The following is a 21,220-nucleotide window of genomic DNA, read 5'->3' as shown; positions in this document are numbered from 1 at the left end:
TGGTTTTCACAATAGACTATTTACCATATGATTTGAGAGATTCAGTTTCACCGACTGTGTGGAATTTTACAGGTGAGGAGATTGGATTGATTCGAGGTGTTGAACCTATGAAGATACAGGTCAAACCCAATGCTGAATTTCTACAAATCCCGAATATAAATTGACTTCAGAAATTATGGCTGGAATACGACCTGTTATTGAGTCCATGATTGCACAAGGCATTCTGAAAGAGATAAGAGGAAGTCCTGGTAATTGACCTATAATGGGACTACAAAAGCCTAGCGGCAAGTACAGAATAGTGCAGTATTTGCGCAGGGTTAATAAAATCGTGATCCCATGTTGTCCTGTGGTACCGAATCCTGCTGTAATACTGTTTCAAATACCCTGTGAAGCTGAATGGTTCACAGACATTGATTTGTGCCAGGCATTTTTCTCTATACCAATGCAGGAAGATAGCTAGTATGTTTTCGCTTTTAGGATAGACGATCATGTGTTAATATGGTGTAGGATCCCACAGGGGTATACAAAAAGTCCCTCTATCTTTAGCCAATGTTTAAAAAATAATCTAGAAGGATTGGTAATGCCCCAAAGCTCAGTCCTGGTTCAATACATTGATGACCTATTGGTCGCATCAGAGACTGAGGATACTTGCAGGATTGATACAGTGGCTTTGCTCAATCATTTGGCAGAGAATGGACACAAAGTGTCTCCAAATAAGCTCCAATATTGTCAGACAAGTGCAGTATCTGGGACACTGAATTGAGAAGGGAAAACGAAGGGTGCCACCAGATCGCAGAGACGATTCTGCAAATGGGAACTCCAAGAACACAAAAAGAAGTCTGCATGTTTTTTGGGAATGGTCAGGTATTGTCGACAGTGGATCCCAAACTTTTCCTTGCAAGCAAAGCCACTTTTGAGATTGACTCAAAGACATTAGTGATCCGGTACCATGGGACGATGACCGTTTGAGTGCCTTCCATGAGCTTAGAGAGAGCCTATGTCGCGCTCCAGCACAGGGAATGCCTGATTACAATAAAGCCTTTTCGCTCTTTTGCTGTGAGAAAGCAGGATGTGCATTAGCGTTCCTTGTACAGACACATGGATGTACCCTTAGACCGGTGGGTTACTTTTCAGCTACATTAGATCCTGTAGCTTCTGCGTTGCCCTGATGTCTTAAAACTGTTGCTGCAACAGTTGTCCACATTGAGAGATGTGAAAGTATAGTAATGGGTCACCCGCTTGAGGTGTATGTGCCACATTAAATAGAATTGTTAATATGAAGAAACACTCAACACCTTACAAACAATAGGCTTACAAAACATGAACAAGTCATATTGGCTGCTGATAATGTTACTCTAAAGCTTTGTACAACTCTCGACCCTGCTACATTGATGCCTCTTCTACAAGAGGAAGGAGAAGATTGTGAAGAGCATGACTGTCTGGATGTTACTTAACTATCTATCAAACCCAGACCTGACATTGTTGATGAACCGCTGCCCGAATCTGATTTGATCTTTTTTGTTGACAGTTCATGTTTAAGAGCCAATGAAGGGTATTTGAGGGCAGCTTTTGCTGTATGAACCATTTTGGGAGTGGTCGAAGGTGCCTGTTTAACTAGAGTATATTCTGCTCAGGTGGCTGAAATTGTTGCCCTGACACGTGCCTGTACCATTGCAGATGGGGTTCTAGTCACCATTTATACGGACAGCCAATACTGGTTTGGAGTGGTTCACGACTTCGAACAGTTATGGTCTGAGGGGATTTTTGACGTCATCAAGGTCCCCTATCCGTAATGGGGAATATGTACGTCATCTACTGAAAGCCTTACAGAAACCAAAGGCTATAGCAGTTTTTAAATGTATAGCCCTTGAGAAAAGAGAAGATTTTTTCACCAAGGGTAATAAATATGCTGATGAAGTAGCTTGTTTTTGTGGACTGCATGTTTGCATTTTTCAATGGAGGATATTTAGGCGAAAGTGCAGAAGAGACCGAGCTCAACATGATGTTGGCTGTGGCCGATGCATGGGATGAGGTCAAGCGATTGCAGGATGAGGTCTCAACGGAGGAAGCTGTGTCATGGGTCAGAACAGGCTGTCGAAAGAGAGATGATGGCATTTGGGTATCCACAGTTTAGTTGTGCCCGCTGGCAAGGCAGATTCACGGAGCAGTTAATCTTGGAAGCGATGCCATGGTGCGAGTGTTCAGGCAAACATGGTTTAACCCCCGATTTTGCGTGCAAGCTGAAGCAGTTTGTCACAGGTGTGTTACATGTCAACAAATGAATGTGGGAAGTAGAACTGTGGTGGCGATGAGTTACATTGGAAGATCTAGAGGTCCTTTCAATAGAATACAGTTGGATTTCATTGAGATGCCACGATGCAATAGGTTGATATACGTTCTGGTAGTGGTCTGTATCTTTTCACGTTGGTTTAAGGCGTATCCAACAAGGCGATGTGACAGTCTTAGTGTGGCAAAACTGCTCTTAAGGGAACTAATACCGCGGTTTGGAATTCTGAATCGGTGGAGACAGAGGAACACATTTCAATAGCGAACGTATGAAAAAATTATGTGCAGCTTTAAAAATCTACCAAAGGTTACATTGCAGTTACGGGCCTGAGGCTTCTAGTCTAGTGGAACCAGCAAATGGCACCATCAAAATGAGGGTGTCAAAGGTGTGTTTGTCAACTTCATTGAAATGGCCTGATGAGCTCTCCTTAGTACTAATGAGCCTGCGTAGTACACCTGATAGGAGAACAGGGCTCTCGCCCCCCGATATATTTATGGGAAGAGCTATGCGACTGCCTATGGGGCCAGCTACAGCATTGATAAAGATCACAGATGATTTGGTTATGGATTATTGTAAAGGACTGGCTGATGTGGTTAATTCTGTATCCCACCAGGCCGAGGCTGCGACTGCATCCTCCTCGAGAGACCTGCTGCATGATCTAAGCCCTGGTGACTGGGTCGTTGCCTGAAAGCACATGAGAAAGAGCTGCCTTGACCTCTGTTGGCGAGGACCACACCAGGTGCTTTTAGTCACAAGTACAGCGGTGAAGTGTGGAGGATTGCCAAATTGGATCTACACATACTCGCAGAGTCCCAGAACCTGTAGAGGACACAACTCCGCTTGCTCCGAGAAGTGCAATCGAGAGTTCAACAGCCCAACAGAAAGAACAAGCCCAATCGTGAGAACTCTTGATGAAGCGGAACAATTTGCTGAGCAAGGCAGAATAAATCAGGCGACTCCTGAGGTGAATGCATACTCAGAAATAGACGATATTGTGGAAGTGAACTTTGAGCCAGAGCAGAGTGAACCGTCTGGTGCAGAAGGATCAGATCAAGAGGAAGAATGGAGAGCAGACGTTGCAACAGCAAAGTGTCCAACAAAGAAAGAAAGGCCGAACTTAAGACTTGCATCTGAAAAAGATCTTTCTCTGATTCCTGAAACATCTGAATGCGATCAAAGTGAAACTGAGGAAAGACCGGATGGTCAGAGACGATCCAGAAGGGACAGAGTACCGACTCGAAAATACGCATCTCCTGAGTGGACATACCTGGCTGCAGATGCAGAGACTGGGGACAGGCACAGTGAGTCACAGAGAAAACACCCTGACAATTGATCTTCACTTAATAGTCCCAGGAATTGATGCATTCGGAATCCTGACTGACAGTTCCCGATCCACCAAGGCTGAGTGGGTTGCGCTTTTTGATCCTCAACCAAGTTAATTTCCCTACTTTTGCTTGACAGCCAACTGCACAAGAAATGGGAGAATTTGTGCTGAAATACTGCAGCTTGTTCTTGCTATGCTTGGATCAAATATCATAAATGATAAAGAATGAACTGTAAAAGAACTGTTTGTTAGCCTTAGAAAGAAGATAACCTAGCGCCAAGAGGAAGAAGGTTTAAAATTAGGGCCTTACATTAGAGAGAAGGATTGAGGGCTTCAGCTGACTACATCTCTTCAATAGGTTCAGTATTATTGAACTGAAAATTGAGAAAATAATCGAATGGAGAAAAGACAATAAAGACATTGTAAATCAGATTAAACCAGTAAAAGATAACTAGAGACTTTATTGAAAGCAAATACGTTTTGAAATCAAAATCGTGAGTCAAAATGGAGTCCCAGAAGTCAGGACACAAACAAAAATGCATAATTGGTGCCCTTATAGTTGTTGTGCTTATTGTCATAACTGTGGTGAATGTTACTTCGTTGGTGGGTTCTCTCGATGCTGAAAAGAATGAAATGACACCTATCCCATCTACTGGAGAAATAGGAGAGGGTACACCTGCTAAAGATAGGGATATTATTAGGGAAACTAGTTGAATGCTACACGTTGACTGGTCTAAATGAGATTTTACACTGAATGCATATGCTTGTTTATTGTATGAGTATGTGGACACAATAGAAGCAAAAGATTGTTGTGTGCATGCAATTACCCGCATCAGTAGAAGAGGGCATCCTATATCATCACTTAACTTTGACTTATGGCACCACATGTAATGTGCTGCTAAGCATGTTTTATAGTAAGGCCCATTTTGAGTACTATTTCTCAAATGATGATGTACTCTCGGAAGTTCCAGTTCTAAAGTACATGAAGAAGTATGATTACTATAAGGAGGTAGAGAGGATGTCTACGTAATTCATGCCTACTATTACATTAGGTACTTCATATTCCCATAGACACAAGTTAACCTGCATGCTGACGAGGGCGGAAGATGGCGGCTGGGTAGGACGCTCAGCCGGAGAGCTCCCGACTCCGTGATTCCTCTGATGAGGTATCTTAGCAGAGCCTGATAAGACACCGCACGCATGAAGACAAGGTGACGGCAGACAGGCGGTAAAGAAAAAAGGATTTCTTACTGATTGGACAGACCACGGGATGGTTTTCTTTCTGGCATCGGCATCGGCAGAAGAGTGCGGAGTCTCAGGAGGAGAGCTGGGCTCACATCGCGGTGTGCTGGGGGAGGCGGAGCCACATACTCCGGAGAAGAGACGCTGTTCGGGCCTTTGGGCAGCCGCTGTGAGAGCAAGGATGTGCTGCTGCCAGGCCTCCGGAAGACTGAGGTATCAGTTCCAGGGCGCGAGCGGCAGAGTAAGCGGTGAGTTCTGCCCAAGCTTCAAGGGGAAATGCGAGGGTAAAAGCTTGTATTGAACGCCTGGAGTTTTGGAGCTTGGCTTAACCAGCACGGAGGGAGTATCATTTCTACAAAGTAGCAGCGGTCAGGGCAGAAAGAAAGGAGAAGTGTGTAATGAAATAAAAGCCCTATTTTCTACATCAGGACTCGAGGAGTGGTTGTCGAACATTCACATTGAAGCAGGTAATTCAAAGAGAGACAAGTATCCATTGTTCGTATCCACACGCCTAACTGCCACAAACATTACAAATATCTCCTAAACTTTGCACATTATTAACCTGAGACTTAACACCGACAAACAGCATATGAGTGACCTATTGAGAGCAACAAAGGAGGGTGGTAAAAAGGACTGCTGTGAACTGGAAGAAAGCCCCCCTCAAGCAAAATTAGCAGAAGCAAAGATCCAGGGAAGGCGATCCTCAGAAGTACCGGGGAAACAGGTCATATCATCCTATAGCCTGCGGAACAGGAACTTTTTGAAGCAAGAGCAATACCCTAAAGGCATATCTCCAAAGGAGATTAAAAAAAGACACAGAAAACAGGCTAGGGAGAGCGCCAAGACAGCTCCTGAAGGTGGGTTGTCCACCTCCAAGGGAAAAACTGTTTCCTCGTTGAAAACCAAAATAAAAGTGACACCTTCACTAAGAACCTACTTTAAAGTACAACAGCAACAGGGCTCGTATACAGAAGCTCAGGCCTATATGCAGGCACAACCCTTTTCAGAAGGTCTCTTACTTCTGAGGGAAGAAGGAGATATTCTCTCCCCAAGCGCAGTAATACCACCCTCTCTTTCGGTGAGCCCACAGACATTGCTGGAACCTGCAAAAGTGGCCCCAGATAGTACAAAAAAAAGGAGCAAAAATAAGAACAAAAGCAAGGTTGAGACAAAGTGTTTGGAGGACATCTGGAAGACTAACAAGGGAAGCAAGTTGGAAGAAGTAATTAAGCCCCAAAAAGTACTCCTGGCGGAGGGGGGTGAAAAGGAGATCACCGTAGATATAACACACGAGACTACAGAAGATGAGGAAAGATCACATGGGGGCAAAAAGAATCCCCAAAAAATCACACAGATGAATTCCTAGAAAAAATATGGACAGAAATGAAGGAAAAAGTTTCTATCTCTGAGGCTAAAAAGATAAAATTCAGGAAGTCTGTGAGAAGTTGGACAATAAGCTAAATGCACTGGGTGACTAGAGTGACGGCGGTAAAAAGTGAAGTTGCCGCCCTGGATAAAAGGGTGGAAAAGAACCGGAAATAAATAAATTCCCTGAGACAAGAAAGTAAGATAATGAATGAAAAGATGGAGTCACTGGAAAACCAGGCACGAAAGAATAATATCAGGATTTTGAATGATCTGGAAAATCAAGAGGGCTCAGACATGAAGTATGTGGTAGCACTACTGGCAGAATATTTCCCTTGGGCCGACGAAGCATTACTAGAAGAAGATATACAGAGAGCACATAGAGACCCATTTGGGAAAAACAAAGAGAGAAAAACACCAAGGAAAATACTTGTTAACTTCAAAACTTACGTGCTAAAATATAAAATTTTGGGAGAGGCATTGAAAAAAGGTAACTTTAATAAAGATAACTGGACCTTCAAAATAAGATCTGATATGTCGAAGGCCTCCCAAACCAGGCAATGGGAACTAGGGAACTTAATGTCAGAGCTTCAGCAGCTGGGTGCTACGGTACAGATGAAATTTCCACCATCACTCAGGATAATGTGGCAGCATAAAATGAGAAACATGAAAGATCCAGAAGAGGTTAAAACACTCATTGAATTAATGTGAGATCAAATAAGGTCAGAAGAACCACTGAGTTAACGAGAAATCCTTTGCAAACATAAAACTGGATAAATATTAAAAGTATAACGGTGCAAGGCTACAATAATGTTTTTTATGTACAAAGTCAAGAGTCACGGGGTAGGGAGTCATGAAGGGTTACGAAGATAACCGAAGGAAAAGAAGGAGGCTTCCCCGGGGAGGGCAACACACAAACAAAAAAGAGAAAATATAAAAACATCACAAAAAAGAAAAAGGGTGGGGAGCAAAATAGGGGAAAATCCTCATACGATGGAGTAGAAGTAAAAACAAAACGGAGTTTCATTTCATAAACAATGACATAAGCTATGTGCGGAAGTGGAAAAGTGTCAGAAGGAACAGAATGAATGGGGAGCATAAGTAGAGACATCAAAATACTCTCTTGGAATGTAAATGGACTGAGGACGAAGAGTAGAAGGAATAAAATCTTAGAGTATATTAGAACATCAGAAAGCGAAATAATAATATTGCAAGAAACGCATCTCCTGAAAGAAGAATGGGCTCAAATAACAAAGACCCTAGGCTGGGTAGATACATATGTTTGTACTACACAACAATGCAACATCAAAGGAATTGCAATAATTATAAAAAAATCATTAAAAGCTGTCATAGACTCAGTAGAAGTGGACAATAAAGGAAGATGGGCGATTGCCAGAGTAAAGATTGAAAATAACCCTTTTACGATTGCAGGTTATTACGGCCCAAATTTGGATGATGCAGATCCCTTACGAAAACTTTATTCACAGTTATTATTAGCCACTTTACCTATAATACTGGGAGGCGATTTTAATTTAGTAATGGATCCCAGATTAGACAGGTCACCACCAGGGAGACAGGCAAATCTGCCAAAAATGAGAGAGTGGATTGGCTTCTATAAAAGAGACCTAGAGTTGATTGACATCTGGAGGGACAAAGGAGAAACTAAGCAACCTTTCACTTTATACAATAAAAAAAACTGGGACATAGGTCGAGGATCGACTATTTTCTTATCGACCGAGAACTGACAGGAAGTGTAAAAAGTGTAGCTCATCTTCCAGCTCATATATCAGATCACTCGGCTGTACAACTAACTCTATAGGTGAAAACAACAGGAGCGATAAGAAGATTTACAGTAGAAAGGGCTATATTACAAGACCAACAGATTGTAAAGGAATTGGAAAACGAAACAACAAACTTCTTTGAACTTAACAAAACAGGCACCACAAAACAGATAACTTGGGACGCGTATAAAGCCGTGATAAGGGAGAAGTTACTGAGTCTAGGGGCTTATAAAAACAAGAAATTAAAGCAAGAGATCACAGATCTGGAAATTAACATCAACACTTTAGATACTTTAATATTAACACCTTGGCTGCTAGCGATATTCCCCTCCTGTGCTGCATTCCCAGGATCCCCATTGTTCATGACGAGCTCAGCTCGTCATCAGCACAGCTCAACTGTGCCTCATGACGAGCTGAGCTCGTCATGAGCATTGAAGGGGTTAAGGGAACAAGATACGAGCAGAAAAGAAGAATTACTGCAAGAAAGACAACATAAGAGAGAAAAATTAGAAGGCATGCTGGAAGAAAGAGTGCGAAAAAAGTGGGAGTCAAGCAAGTTAGCAAAACACGAATATGGGGAGGGATGTGGAAAGTGGCTGGCGTGGAAACTTAAAACAGACCTAGCAAGAAATAAAGTAAGGAGTATACACCAGGAAGGTCAAACAGTTCAAAGCACCGATGAAGACATAATCAAGCAAGAATTCAGGAATTTTTTTGAAGAACTATACACGGAAGACACAAATCCGCAAGAAACCCTGATCAACACCTATCTTGAAGATTTTCCATCCTCAGCATTAACGGAAGAAGACCAGAGAGAATTAAATAAGGAGATACTAACAAGTGAAGTAGAGGAGGCTATTAAGAGTTTGAAGAAAGGAAAGGCAGCAGGCCCTGATGCTTTACCAAACGAGTTTTACATGGAATTAAGAGATACCCTGCTCCCACATATCTGGCTAACCGGATCCTCAAGTAAGAAAGTAGTATACCAGATTCCTGGAACGACGCGATAATCACCATCATCTTAAAACCTGGAAAGGACCCTGCTAGATGCGAGTCATATCGTCCGATATCGCTGATAAACTTGGATTATAAAATCTTTACTAAAGTCATGGCAGCACGGTTAGGAAAAATATTGCCGCAACTTATAAACCTGGATCAAAAAGGATTCATCAAGGGGAGGCAACTGCATGAAGTCACACAAGAGCTTCTGACTGCAATATACATAGCCACGCAAAAGAAAGCCCCTCTTACCATACTTACTGTCGATGCCGCAAAGGCATTCGACAGAGTTAACTGGGCCTTTTTAGATAAAGTCATGATTAAAAACAACATTGGCCAGCCCTTCATGCATGTTGTGAAACAAATATATAAGACACCAAGATCCAAAATTTTAATCAATGGCAGTCTCACAGATGATGTGAAGATAGGCAGAGGAACGAGGCAGGGGTGTCCCCTTTCGCCTCTGCTCTTCAACTTATATATTGAACCGCTTGCAAATAATCTAAGAAATGCTAAAGGAATCACTCCATTTAAGTATCAAACATGGGAGAAGAAAATAGCGTTATATGCGGATGACCTAATGATTTTTACGGACGACTATCTTAAAGCTAAGGAAACGATTGAAGAAACCATAAGTGCGTTTGGGAAGGTCTCGGGTTATCTGGTAAATCACATAAAAACGGAAATTATGACCTGGAACACCCAGTTTAAATGCCCAAACATTAAGAAAGAAATAAGATATTTAGGAATCTTATGATCTCATGATCTAAAGAAGATTCCGCAACGCAACATAAATAAGGTAGCAGGAGAGGTGAGAAAACTGCTTAAGGTATGGTCCACCTTACCACTAAGCTTGATAGGAAGATCCAACATCATTAAGATGTCAATTGTACCAAAGTTCACATTCCTTTTTAATTCAATTCTTCTGGAGTTTGGAAAATCATTGTTAAAAAAACCACAAAGTGAAATCACAAGTTTCATATGGGCCTCGAAGGGCACAAGGATCTCATGGAAAAAACTTAGGAGGGGGAAGCAATATGGAGGACTTGCTAGCCCAGATCTGGTGGAGTATCACAGGGCGTTTCATTTCAAGAACATCCGAGTGCTATTAAAAAGTCATCAAAACTATCCAAGACACCTACAAGTAACGACAGAATCAGTTGACCACTTCTTATTTAAATTCGGACATCCCAAGTACTTCAAAAAAATAAAATTGAATATCTTAAGGGAGGCAGCAAAAATGTGGGCACAAATCAGATTAATATTAAACATCCCGTACTATAGCGAAATGGCCCCTATTTGGGGATCACCGGGAACTCCAGAATGCCTAAAAGACTCACTGGCAACTCCTTTAAAACTAGCAAACATCAACTTCTGGGGACAGCTGTTGAACGGTTCAACTTTGAATACATGGTCAGAACTTCAAAAGATGACTAATAGTTCAATTTCCAAATTTAAATACTATCAAATCTTAAGTTGGTCTAAAACGATACCCACATATAACAAAGAAAATGAAAAATTAGAAAAAGAAATTGTAAGGATTACACAGATACCTAAAGAAGTGGCAAAGTGGTACTGGGCGTTAATAACTGCTGGAGATAGAAACATGAGTATAGAAGGTCAAATCTGGGGGAAAAAACTTACTGACCGCTGACTTGGATTTAATTTGGGAAAAGTCAGTGGGGAAATGTTGGTCGACTCTTAAATCTGCTGCACTGAAAAGAAACCATCTATATACCATACATCGAGCTTATTGGACGCCAAAAAAGCTGTCCAAATTTAAAAACGCAGGAGCAAAGAAATGCCCGAAATGTGGGGAAGAAAAGGCAGACGACATTCATATGTTTAGAAACTGCCCCATACTAAAAGAATTTTGGAATTAAGTTGGTAAGACCTTGAGCATAATCATGAACAAAGAAATAACTAAGTACTACTCTTACTCTTTTTGGGATCGAAGATACAGCAGATGGAGGGGGTCTAAAAAGATGTCAAGAAAATTTACTCTTTGTATTAATTGCACTTGCAAGGAGGGAGATTTGCATCAAATGGGTTGGATCTTCCCCCCCCCCCCCCCCCCCCAACACATGAAGAGTGGATGAACTCGGCTTTAAGGATTTATAAACTAGATAGAAAGGGAAACAACTGTAAGGGATTTAAGTATTGGGAAAGTTTTGAAAACCACCTAAATCCTAATACAGGGTAGAAACATCGGTCCTATGATTAATACGAAACAACTTCTGGCGAACAAGTATGGTACTTGTTGAGTAGCCATAGTGGCTAGCTCCCCCCGTTTCGAAACCAGAGTTTACATTATGTGAAGGCCTAAGGGTAATCCTCTAAAGATCATCGGGAAGATGATAAACTCCCCAGACAAGAGAGACCAAGGGGCAGAATCGGAAAAGAACAAAAAACTAGAGGCAGACACCTGAAACTCCGAACACATAGAGCTTCGCAATATGAGGTCAAAAAAAAGAAGAAAAAAAAAACCTGCATGCTGACTGATATTGAAAAGAAATGGGTGGATCGGATAGAACATAAACATAGACAGACCTTATTTAGACCAAACCCAAAGCATAAGGTTATCCCATGGACACCGAAAGAACTAGATCATAAGGCAAAGGCAAGCTCTGGTCCCATAGCTTTAGATTTTCAGCAAAAGGGGAGTTTATGCATTAGACAGCCGTCAACTTATTATGACAAACTATTTGTGGGTGAGAGTGATTGCGAACATATTTTCGTAATCGAAGAGGCAATAAGAAAAGCATTATTGGATAAATTGACCATAGTACCAAACGTATAATTTGTGTGTGGAAAAAGTGCTTATGTGAAATTGCCCAAGATCTGGTATGGCACCTGCTTCTTAGCAGTGGTATTTCCCAACATCTTCCATGGAGAGGATCTATGGTCCTCAGAGGGAAAAGGTAATCACAGAGGAAAACGTGGTGTAAGTGCTGGAGAAATTGTTGGTGAGCTATTTGGAGCCATGATACGAGTGTGGGTGTAATGTTGAATGATGTGAAAATTGGAATGATGTGAAAATTGGAAAGCTGACAACAATAGTGGATAAACTCTCTGTGAATACAGCCCAAATATTATTACTCGTTGATGGGGAGATGGTCTTGATAAGGGCTATGGTTCTTCAAAATCGACTTGCTTTAGACGTTCTCCTAGCAAAAGCCAGAGGAGTCTGTTGATTATTGAAAGTTCAGCAGTGCTGCACGTATATTCCAGACAATAGTCTGGATATACGAAAATATATCAGTAACGTTTCAGAGATACATCAAGATTTGCGCAATTTGCCTGCAGATTGCCTATGGGAACAAATTGGCAAGAGATTTGGGAAGATTGGAAGTTGGTTTCGAAGCCTGGGACAAGGAATAATGGGATACACCTTGAAACCCATCATAATAGCAGTCATTTGTAACATTGTGCTTTTGGGAGCCATTAAGGCTTACAAATGGCAAAAGGCACGTCATAATGAAAACTCCTTAAAGAAACGAGTGCAACAGTTAAAACGACTGCAGGACAGTCACTATCTGCACCTAAGGGGTTAGAGAAATTTAGACGGGGACGGCAGGCTACAACTTCTGTTTAGATTGTTACTCGAAGTAACAGAAACTGTCCGGGAGACGATAGATAGATAGGGGGAACTATGCAATGCTGGTGCTATTGGACCTGTCAGCGGCTTTCGACACCAAGTCTCATAAGATCCTCCTAGACAGGCTTAGGCAGTCGGGAGTGATAGGGACCACCTGCGCTTGGTTCAGCTCCTTTCTAGGAGGCCACTCCCAGAGCATTTGGTTGCATCCTTACACTTCCAACTCGCGCCCCCTGATCTGTGGAGTACCTCAGGGTTCGGCCCACAACCCCAACTCTTTCTAATGTCTACCTTGCCCCCCTGCCTCTCTGGTAAAGCAACATTGTATCGATGTTATCTCATATGCTGATGACACGCAGCTCGTGTTTTCTTCCCAAGATCGCTCGGAGTCCGCTTTTTCAAACTTTAGGCAGTGTCTTAGGGACATCTCAGCATGGATGACAGCTAACTGCCTAAAGTTGAATACGGATAAAACTGAGGTACTGTTCTTCAATCAGCCCTACCCCCCCGTCACCCAACCTCTGGTGGACAGCGAAGCTCAACCCCTCCTCCCCTCCCAGTCCCGTCTGCAAGGAATCTGGGTTTCAAACTGGATACCACCTTATCATGCAAGACCCTGATAGGACATGTTTCCTCGTCATGCTTTTGGAAAATGAAGGCCCTACGGAGATTCCTTCACTTCCTACCCATAGACTGCAGGAAAACAATAGTCCATGTGTGGATCACATTGCAACTTAACTACGCCAACAGTCTGTATTTGGGTCTGCCAGCATACCTGCTCAGAAAACTGCAGACTGTACAGAACGCGGCACCCAGGCTTATTAGAACTACCCAGCTCAGGCATCATATTTCCCCCCATCTGCGCAGCCTCCACTGGCTGCCCGTAAGAAGGAGAACCGAATTCAAGGCACTGACTCTAGCCTACAGGGTACTCAACAATATTGGCCCCAAATATCTAATGAAGAGAGTACGCAAATACCATCAGTCAAGGACCCTAAGATCAAACCATCTTGAACATCTTGTCTCGCCCTGTTTTTTGAAGTCCAGAATAGGAGTTCCACTGCGACCCTGTGGAACTCCATGCCTGAACACATCAGAAAAACAAAATCTGAATCGATCTTCGGGAACATCTTGAAAACATGGCTCTTCAGCCTCCCTTAGCACTTTGTCACTCTGTGACTCGACAACTCTTAACTCGCCCTCACCTTTCTATGTCTCCACTAGCGCCGGGACACCTCTGTTGTGGATTAGGTGCACGCTTTAGAAGCATAAATACACATACATCGCTCTCTTCTGCAAAGAAAAGTGATGAGAGTAAGATGTTGGTGTTATGACACTAGTCATAAAAGGGGGGAACTGATAGGGCGCATACAGCACTCTAAAATGTAGGGGTGCCTTATACACTTGGTTTAAACACATTTATCTATATTTCAATTGTGTGCAGTGTGTTATGTTTATCAAAAGCATATATACAAGATCATAAACACTATCATTTCTGTATTCATAATGTGCAGAATTACATTATATTCATATAAATGTAATTGTGTGTGTTAAAGTTGCCTGCAGTCTAGGCCCAGAGCTGCAGGTTGTTGATAGTTTTGATTCATCGGTTGCTAATGAAATAATTGAATGTATCTTTGTATGTGCCAGAACAGTATGCTCTCATCCCATTGCAGGTATAAAGAATTCAACATCATTATTTTTAGTTTAAGTAGATAACTGGACTGTCTTTGAAATGCCTGAGAAGCAAGAGGAGAGAATGTTGTCTGTGCCTGGCCTATCTTCACTCCAAGGTCACAAGAAGCAAAGAAGATTTAATTAAAGAAGTTATGGAAAATCACTGCAACCTTAGAGAGTGCAATAATTCATCATGTGATACATTTGGGAGGTTGCTGAGTTTGTCCTTTTTGTATTGTGCGCAGGGACAGAAAAGCAGACTTCTAGATGTTTGGAGGAGGAGCATCTTAAGAGCGAACTCCATAGTATTAAGCTATTTTGACCCATTTGACGTGAGTACTTCTAAGGAAGTCTACACGTGCTGACACCTTTAAGAAATGAGACAGGGGAACCAGCCAGAAACCTCATTTATGAGAGTAGTGTAGGGAAAGATGATTTGTTTTCCTTCATAATGAAAAAGGATTTTGATTCCGCCTCCATCTTGGTTTGTGTATTAATTGTGGAGTTTATTACCCTGTGTTTTCTGTTCCGAATCAATTATATGCATAAATTTGGCTCTGTATTAATTTTTCTGTATCTATATTCATTGACTCGCCATTGTGTGTACATCCAGCTATTTTTGGCCTTATAATAAAATCCATAAAATAGAATTCAGAGTCTGTGGTCTATAAAGCATGACTACATTGTAAGTATAATCGTGAAATGTTTATTCCCCTTGACAACTTTCAGCAGGCAAATAAAAGACCATCAGTGCTAAATTTGGAAGGTAAGGCAAGGTCCAAATTTGGTGTAATCAGTGGTCTTGGAACAATAGACCAGGATGTTGTCAGACATTTCCTTTAATTCCTTAGGGGCAGCTGCTGCCTCTTCCGGTGTGGCTATTCAGGCCTGATAGAAGAGCGATGTATGGGCGGCCGAGCTCCCTACATGAATCTCCCTCGTTGGTCAGTGTGAGGGTCAATTTCTCCATTCTTAATAAGTGCCATATACTATGCAACCGCCCATTGTGGTATGGAAGTGTCTTGTGCGACTGTGAGTGAGGATGTTCTGAAGGGCTGCTTGGAGTGCAAGCCCTGTATGTTACCTCCTGTGTGATTTGAACAAGAAGGTAAGTGCATTAGGTAGGCTTAAAATAGCATAAGTGGGAAGTCTGGCCCATTGCGTGTCAAAGTGGGCGTCAATGTCTGTCAGTACCGTATCTCAATAACGCATAATATTTGGGCAGGTTCAAAGCAGATGGAGCAGGGTCCCTGGGGACTTTCAGTCTCTCCCACAGTCGACACTGCAAGTGGTGTTACTCCTATACAGTCTGACTGGGGTAAGGTACCAGCATGTAGCTATCTTAGAGGCTATCTCAACCGTGGCAGTGTTTTGAGCCATATGGTGTGCTGTGCATAAGATCTCGTCCCACTCTCTAGAAGTCAATGTCGTTTCAAATTAAAGCTACCACCTCTTCTGTCCAGAAGATTTGATCACCAGACTGGCCCGCTTGAGAATACCATAGATTTCAGTTATCAGGCGACTGTTCTTTTGGTCACAAGCCACTTTTCAGAAGATGTAAGCAGAGGCTGTGCCCCTCAAAGACACAATTAGAAGTACAATCAGCCAGTAACATTGATGAAAACTGGATATAATTAAGACAAGTTTATAGGCCAGGAGTTACTACTTTAAGAAATCCAAGAGTATAGTAGGTTTTAAAACAAATGTAAGCAAAAGTATCTGCACGCTCGGTATGGTTCAATATCAATTCTATAGATGACCTAACCGTGATAGAGAAAAATTTATGGAGTTGATACACATTAGTGCCAGCTCCTAAATGTGGGTTCCAGTGTATGTGAGAGTACATGATCAGTGAGCATCAACAAATAGATGTGTAAAGATCCCAAACCGACCACATATTCCAAGTCCTCAAACAGTTTGCAATTCCATGACAGTACCCTTCAGCAACCCCCCACGATTATTCTGAAGAAAGGTGATGCCAATAAAGAATAACATAGTATTTTCAATAGATATTTGGAAATGAAATAATTAGACAAGATTTACAATTAACAAAAATACACAAATTGTGCGATCAAATGTAAGCGTTTAATTTTAAAAAACTGTTACCCAAAACAAAAAAATTAAACTGTTACCCAAAACAAAAAAATTATCAGTACATAAAAAATAACGCATATCCTTAAATACCTCTGTTTCAGAAAATCTGTGTTTGGTGTAACTTTCATCAAGCATGTTCAAGTACTAATACAACAAATGGATAGATTGTACCTAACCTGTCTGTATATCACTATCTCATACAAAGAATGGGCATAATATACAGGACCCATGCTATACGATTGCCATGTGCTCTCACAACATGGCATAAGTTACCTTCACTGTACCAGGGTCAGCTCTATTCTAGAAGTGGCTTTCCAGCGGACTCACATCACCCCCACCTCTGGAACCTTCACTGGCTCCCCATCCAGAAAAGATGGCAATTCAAGATGCTGACACATGCCTACAAGGCCCTCCACGACCAAAGACTAGCATACATCAACCACCTCCTGAATTTCCACCAACCCTCCATACACCCTCGTCACACTCGACAAATCCACAGTAGAGGTTGATCCTTCTCCTACCTCACCACCAAGTCTTGAAATGACCATCCCCTTCATCTCTGAACATCATCCTTTCTCCTGGAATTCAGAAAGGAACTTAACACATGGCTCTTTGACTGATTCCCATCAAGAATCTAGCACCTGGATACCCTCACGGGTGATTAACCGCTCTCTACAAATCCAAACTGAATTAAATATACTTGCTCTGCCACCATGTCCCCCTAGATCTGCCTCTTGATCATGCTCCTCCACTGGCCTCCCACTGCCTAGCAAGCCCTGTGTCAGTTAAACTGTGACTGACAGCTCAATGCCTGTAATACAGCCTACATTGCTTGAATCAAATAATTTCTGTGTTTATAAGCTCTGCTTTGCCAGTCACACTAGTGTGGCTCAAGTCCAGTCATTTGCTTTGAGGTGCTGTGGAGAGCTGTATGACATGTTTTCCGGAGTCTTTTCTTTTACAGACCGTTAGTGCCTCAGTGCTCAAGAAACCATAAATGGTTCAGGTGTGACAGTTCGAACTTGGATCACCAGCCCTTCAGATGTGCAGTTGTTTTCAATGTCATTCTAAGGACATGGACCTGCGCAGCATGTGAGAAGTTGGCCTGATATATGATGTTTCCAATTCTGGAACCACCTTTTATCAGTCCAAACAACCCTTATGGTGTCTGGTTGTAAGTCAACCTTATTAGACAAGCTATCTTAATGGTAGCATAGACTAAGCAGCCTTAAAGGCTAAACTCAAGAGGTCGTGTTAAGCGAGCTGTTTTACCAATCACAGTCCTGTAATATCGAATGAAAGGACACCACACAAGTATATATTATAAAAATATATGTATTTATTTCTAAAATAATCCCCAGTACTCTTTATGAGCAAAGGGGCACAAGCGTTAAATCAAAAGCACAGTATAACATACAAAGTTGCACAATTATGGATGAGGGCGGGTGGCCACTCAAACCATGTATTAAGAAAGTGGTATAAGAGATACCAATCGAACAGTGGTTAGGCCTAGGGCCTAGGGAATCGCTGGGAGCAGTCGGGACAAGCAATGCTGAAGTCGGGAAAAGCCCGCGGGATTCGGGTGCAGCGCTTAAAGCACACACATGCACCAATGTTAAGTCAATGGTGCGTAAAAGTTACACAGATAGAGTTTTAGGATACTTCCGCTGAACCTAGATGGACAAAACCTTAGACACAGACCCTAGAGGTGTGTACCAGTGTGGGAACACCGGCGTTGCAATGTTACCTCACCCACAGGAAGTGGGTGCATAGGGTCGAGGTGGCGTCTGGTTTCGTCACGCAGGTTCTTGGTGCTTGAAGTTGAAGATGCTGCAGGCGATGTGAAGGAGAAGTGTCCGTGGTGATCCAAGGGTGGATCAGAGTAGAAAAGTACCTGAAAGCAGAGGGAACAGAGTCTGGGTCACTCAGCAGTGACCAGGGTGGAACCAGGACGGAACCAGGCAATGTTGGGCGCAATCAGGTGGTTGTCGAGGAGCTTCTCTCCGCTGCCACGTGGGCTCTGGGGCATCTGCGATGTCCAGGAGCGGGTCACGAGCTGTCCCACGTAGGCTCTCACCGTCGGCGCGGTCGGCTTCAAGATCGGAGCAAACAACACTTGGCAAGAGCAATCCACGCAGTACCGGAAGATTGCTTCTCACTCGGAACAGGAGGGTCAGAGCGGGTGCTCCTTTTCAGAGGAGCTGGTGCAAGTCTGGAGCAACCAGAATCGCAAGTCGTATTTAGGTTTTCGCCGGCACAGGGGCCACAAGCCAGCTGGCAAGTGACCGGGCCAACGCGTCGAGCCAAGGAAAGCAGAAGGGCCCCACGCAGCACTCGTCGAGTGTAGAGGGGTGAGCTTCGGTGCAAGAGTGGCTCAGGGTTGGGGCTTCTCAGACGGCTTCGAGGGTCACTCGTGGGCTGCACGGTCAGCGTCTCATGGTCTTTTCAAGATGGCGTGCCCCACGCTTCCGGGCGCCTCCACGGGTCTCCGCTCTGCAGGGACTGTGGATCGGGCTGTAAGAAGGCAGGCAAGCTTGATCTCTTCGATCTCTGTCGCTCGAGTTCCGGCGGGAACTGCAACAAAGCAGACTTCGAGGTGCTGGATGGTGCCTGTTTGCACAGGGTGGTCACTCCTTGACCACAAGGGAGATTCTTCAGTCTTCTACGTTGAGTAGGATGTCGAAGGGTCCAGAGTTTCGTTTCAAATGTTTCATCAGGATAATCTGAGTGCGTTGGCACTGCTCCCATTCTTATACCAATCTAGGGGGCTGGATTACCTGCTAGGCCCCCTCCTATGAGTGGGACCCAGGAAGGGGGTGGATACACCCCTGTCCTTTGATCCAGGCCGCGCTGGGACAGGGGCTGGTGTGCCCCAGAACCGGTTTGGCCGGATTATGCAAGGGGCAGCCTTGTGCTCCCCAGGCAGTGTCTGGTTTCTTTCAAACCTCCCTGCTACAATCCACTATCTCCTGTCTGGGGTGGTGTGACACCTCCCTGTGACAGGAAACCCTTTGTCTAGGCCTCCTTGGCTGAGTTATGGTCAGCTGCAGGAGGTCAGACTCGTGTCTGTGGCAGAAGCATCTATTTTGTGGATCTGAGGCTCTTTTTAAAATCAACCGCGTTTTAGCAAAGTAACATGTGGTCTCCCGCTAGAGGGGTGGAATGCTACCCCCGTCGCCAGGACTGGCGAGGGGGTAGTATTCCAAATCGTATGACACCTTACACAACATGTTTTGATATAGCCAAACCAAAGTTAACATATAACAGCGAGGATTATAATGCATTTAATAGTATATGGTTTGGCATTATCCCGGAACAGCTTAGGGAGTTGGTCCCGACAGCTGCAGACAGGCTCAGCTAATGCTAGAGCACCATCTCACATAAAACCAAGCACTCTGCCTCCAGGATTGTTAAGACCTGCCATAGGAGTGACTGATAGGTATATATGTGTCCAGATAGGTTTAGATATAGGCATACTATATCTAAGCAAGGGGTGATTACACCACCTTGCCCCAGCTGAGTGATCAGCCAGTTGTGTCAATTTTAGATAGCCAGCCAGGGGTGGCAAAAGTTATGCTGCAGCCCCTGGTAGGCCTTGGGTGCACCTATGCCCTGGGCACCTCTAGTGCTCTGTACAGGGGCTGATAAGGTGACCCAAGCCAATCTAGTTATGCACCTAGGGTACATGGAATCCATTTTACAGAGAGAGCAGATAGCCTGGGGCCCTGATTAGCAGGGAACCAGGCCAACTAAGTCGAAAACCAGCTAAACACAAGGCAAGAAATCTGGGGTAACCATAGTCAGGTAGCCACCTTCCTACATAGCAGAGGAGGTAGTGCACAATTTCACCCCTCTTGAGTGATGGGAGAAAAATGCAGCAGGGGTTCTATAAAAGTGAATGTCCACTGTGATATTGGAGGCGACTCTGGTATCTTAGCAAAGCAGTAGTGAAAATCAGGATGGGGCTTATAGAAATATTTAATATAATAACGTTTATTTTTTTAATGTGCTTGGTCACTGCCTGTGGTGTAATGTATTGGCAATGAAGGCAACTATGTATTGCTATTCATCTCTGTGCAGATACTTTTATCGAATTGGGAAGGTTAAATGTTTAAATAGACTTTGAAATTTGAGTATGTGAGCCAGTGGTTAAACACAAGTGTCTGCTGTGGATGTATCCTAGAACAGGGTTACCAGTCTGGCAAGCCCTTTTAGGGATGAACATAGTTGAAAGGCTTAGTTAGCATGGTAATACTTTTTTGTAATACCTTAATTTTCACATAGCTACTAGAACCACGATTTTTCATTGCCCAATGATTGTAAATGACAGACATTATTATTAGTCACATGAATAATAGTCAGTCTTTTGGTCTGAGAAGGATAAAAGGCTAAGTTGGCCCAGCTAGGGATTCAAACTCATGAAAGATCTAAGCAGACTCTCATTGGCTCTGGAAATACCCCTTCACACGAAAGGTGATAGTCCGAAGATTGCCTCCCTAAAGCGTGTTGTCTGCTCAAATATAACATGATTAACTACAATAACTTGGCACAAATACTTCCTATTCACCAATGAACTAATGTTACTCTCTACCTGCTTCTTTGCATCGATCTCCCCTTCACTTGTTTCTCCCTATTTTTCTCCGTTGTAAATTCCCATCCTTCCTTCCTTTATATTTAGCAGCTCCCAAGCACCTTTCCAGTTCAGTGTCACCCCTTGTCGCTCTTATGACTTTCCTTGTTTCACTGTGCTTCTCACCAATTGGTTATAAAACAAACTCCTGCCGTGAATATAAGTCAAAGAGAGACCCTTCTAAGTAACCAAAGCAGTAACGCCATTCTTTGGCACAGAGGCT

This window comes from Lissotriton vulgaris, chromosome 11 (genome assembly GCF_964263255.1).
Source record: "Lissotriton vulgaris chromosome 11, aLisVul1.2, whole genome shotgun sequence".
Lineage (NCBI taxonomy): Eukaryota > Metazoa > Chordata > Amphibia > Caudata > Salamandridae > Lissotriton > Lissotriton vulgaris.
This window is presented reverse-complemented; position numbering follows the sequence as displayed.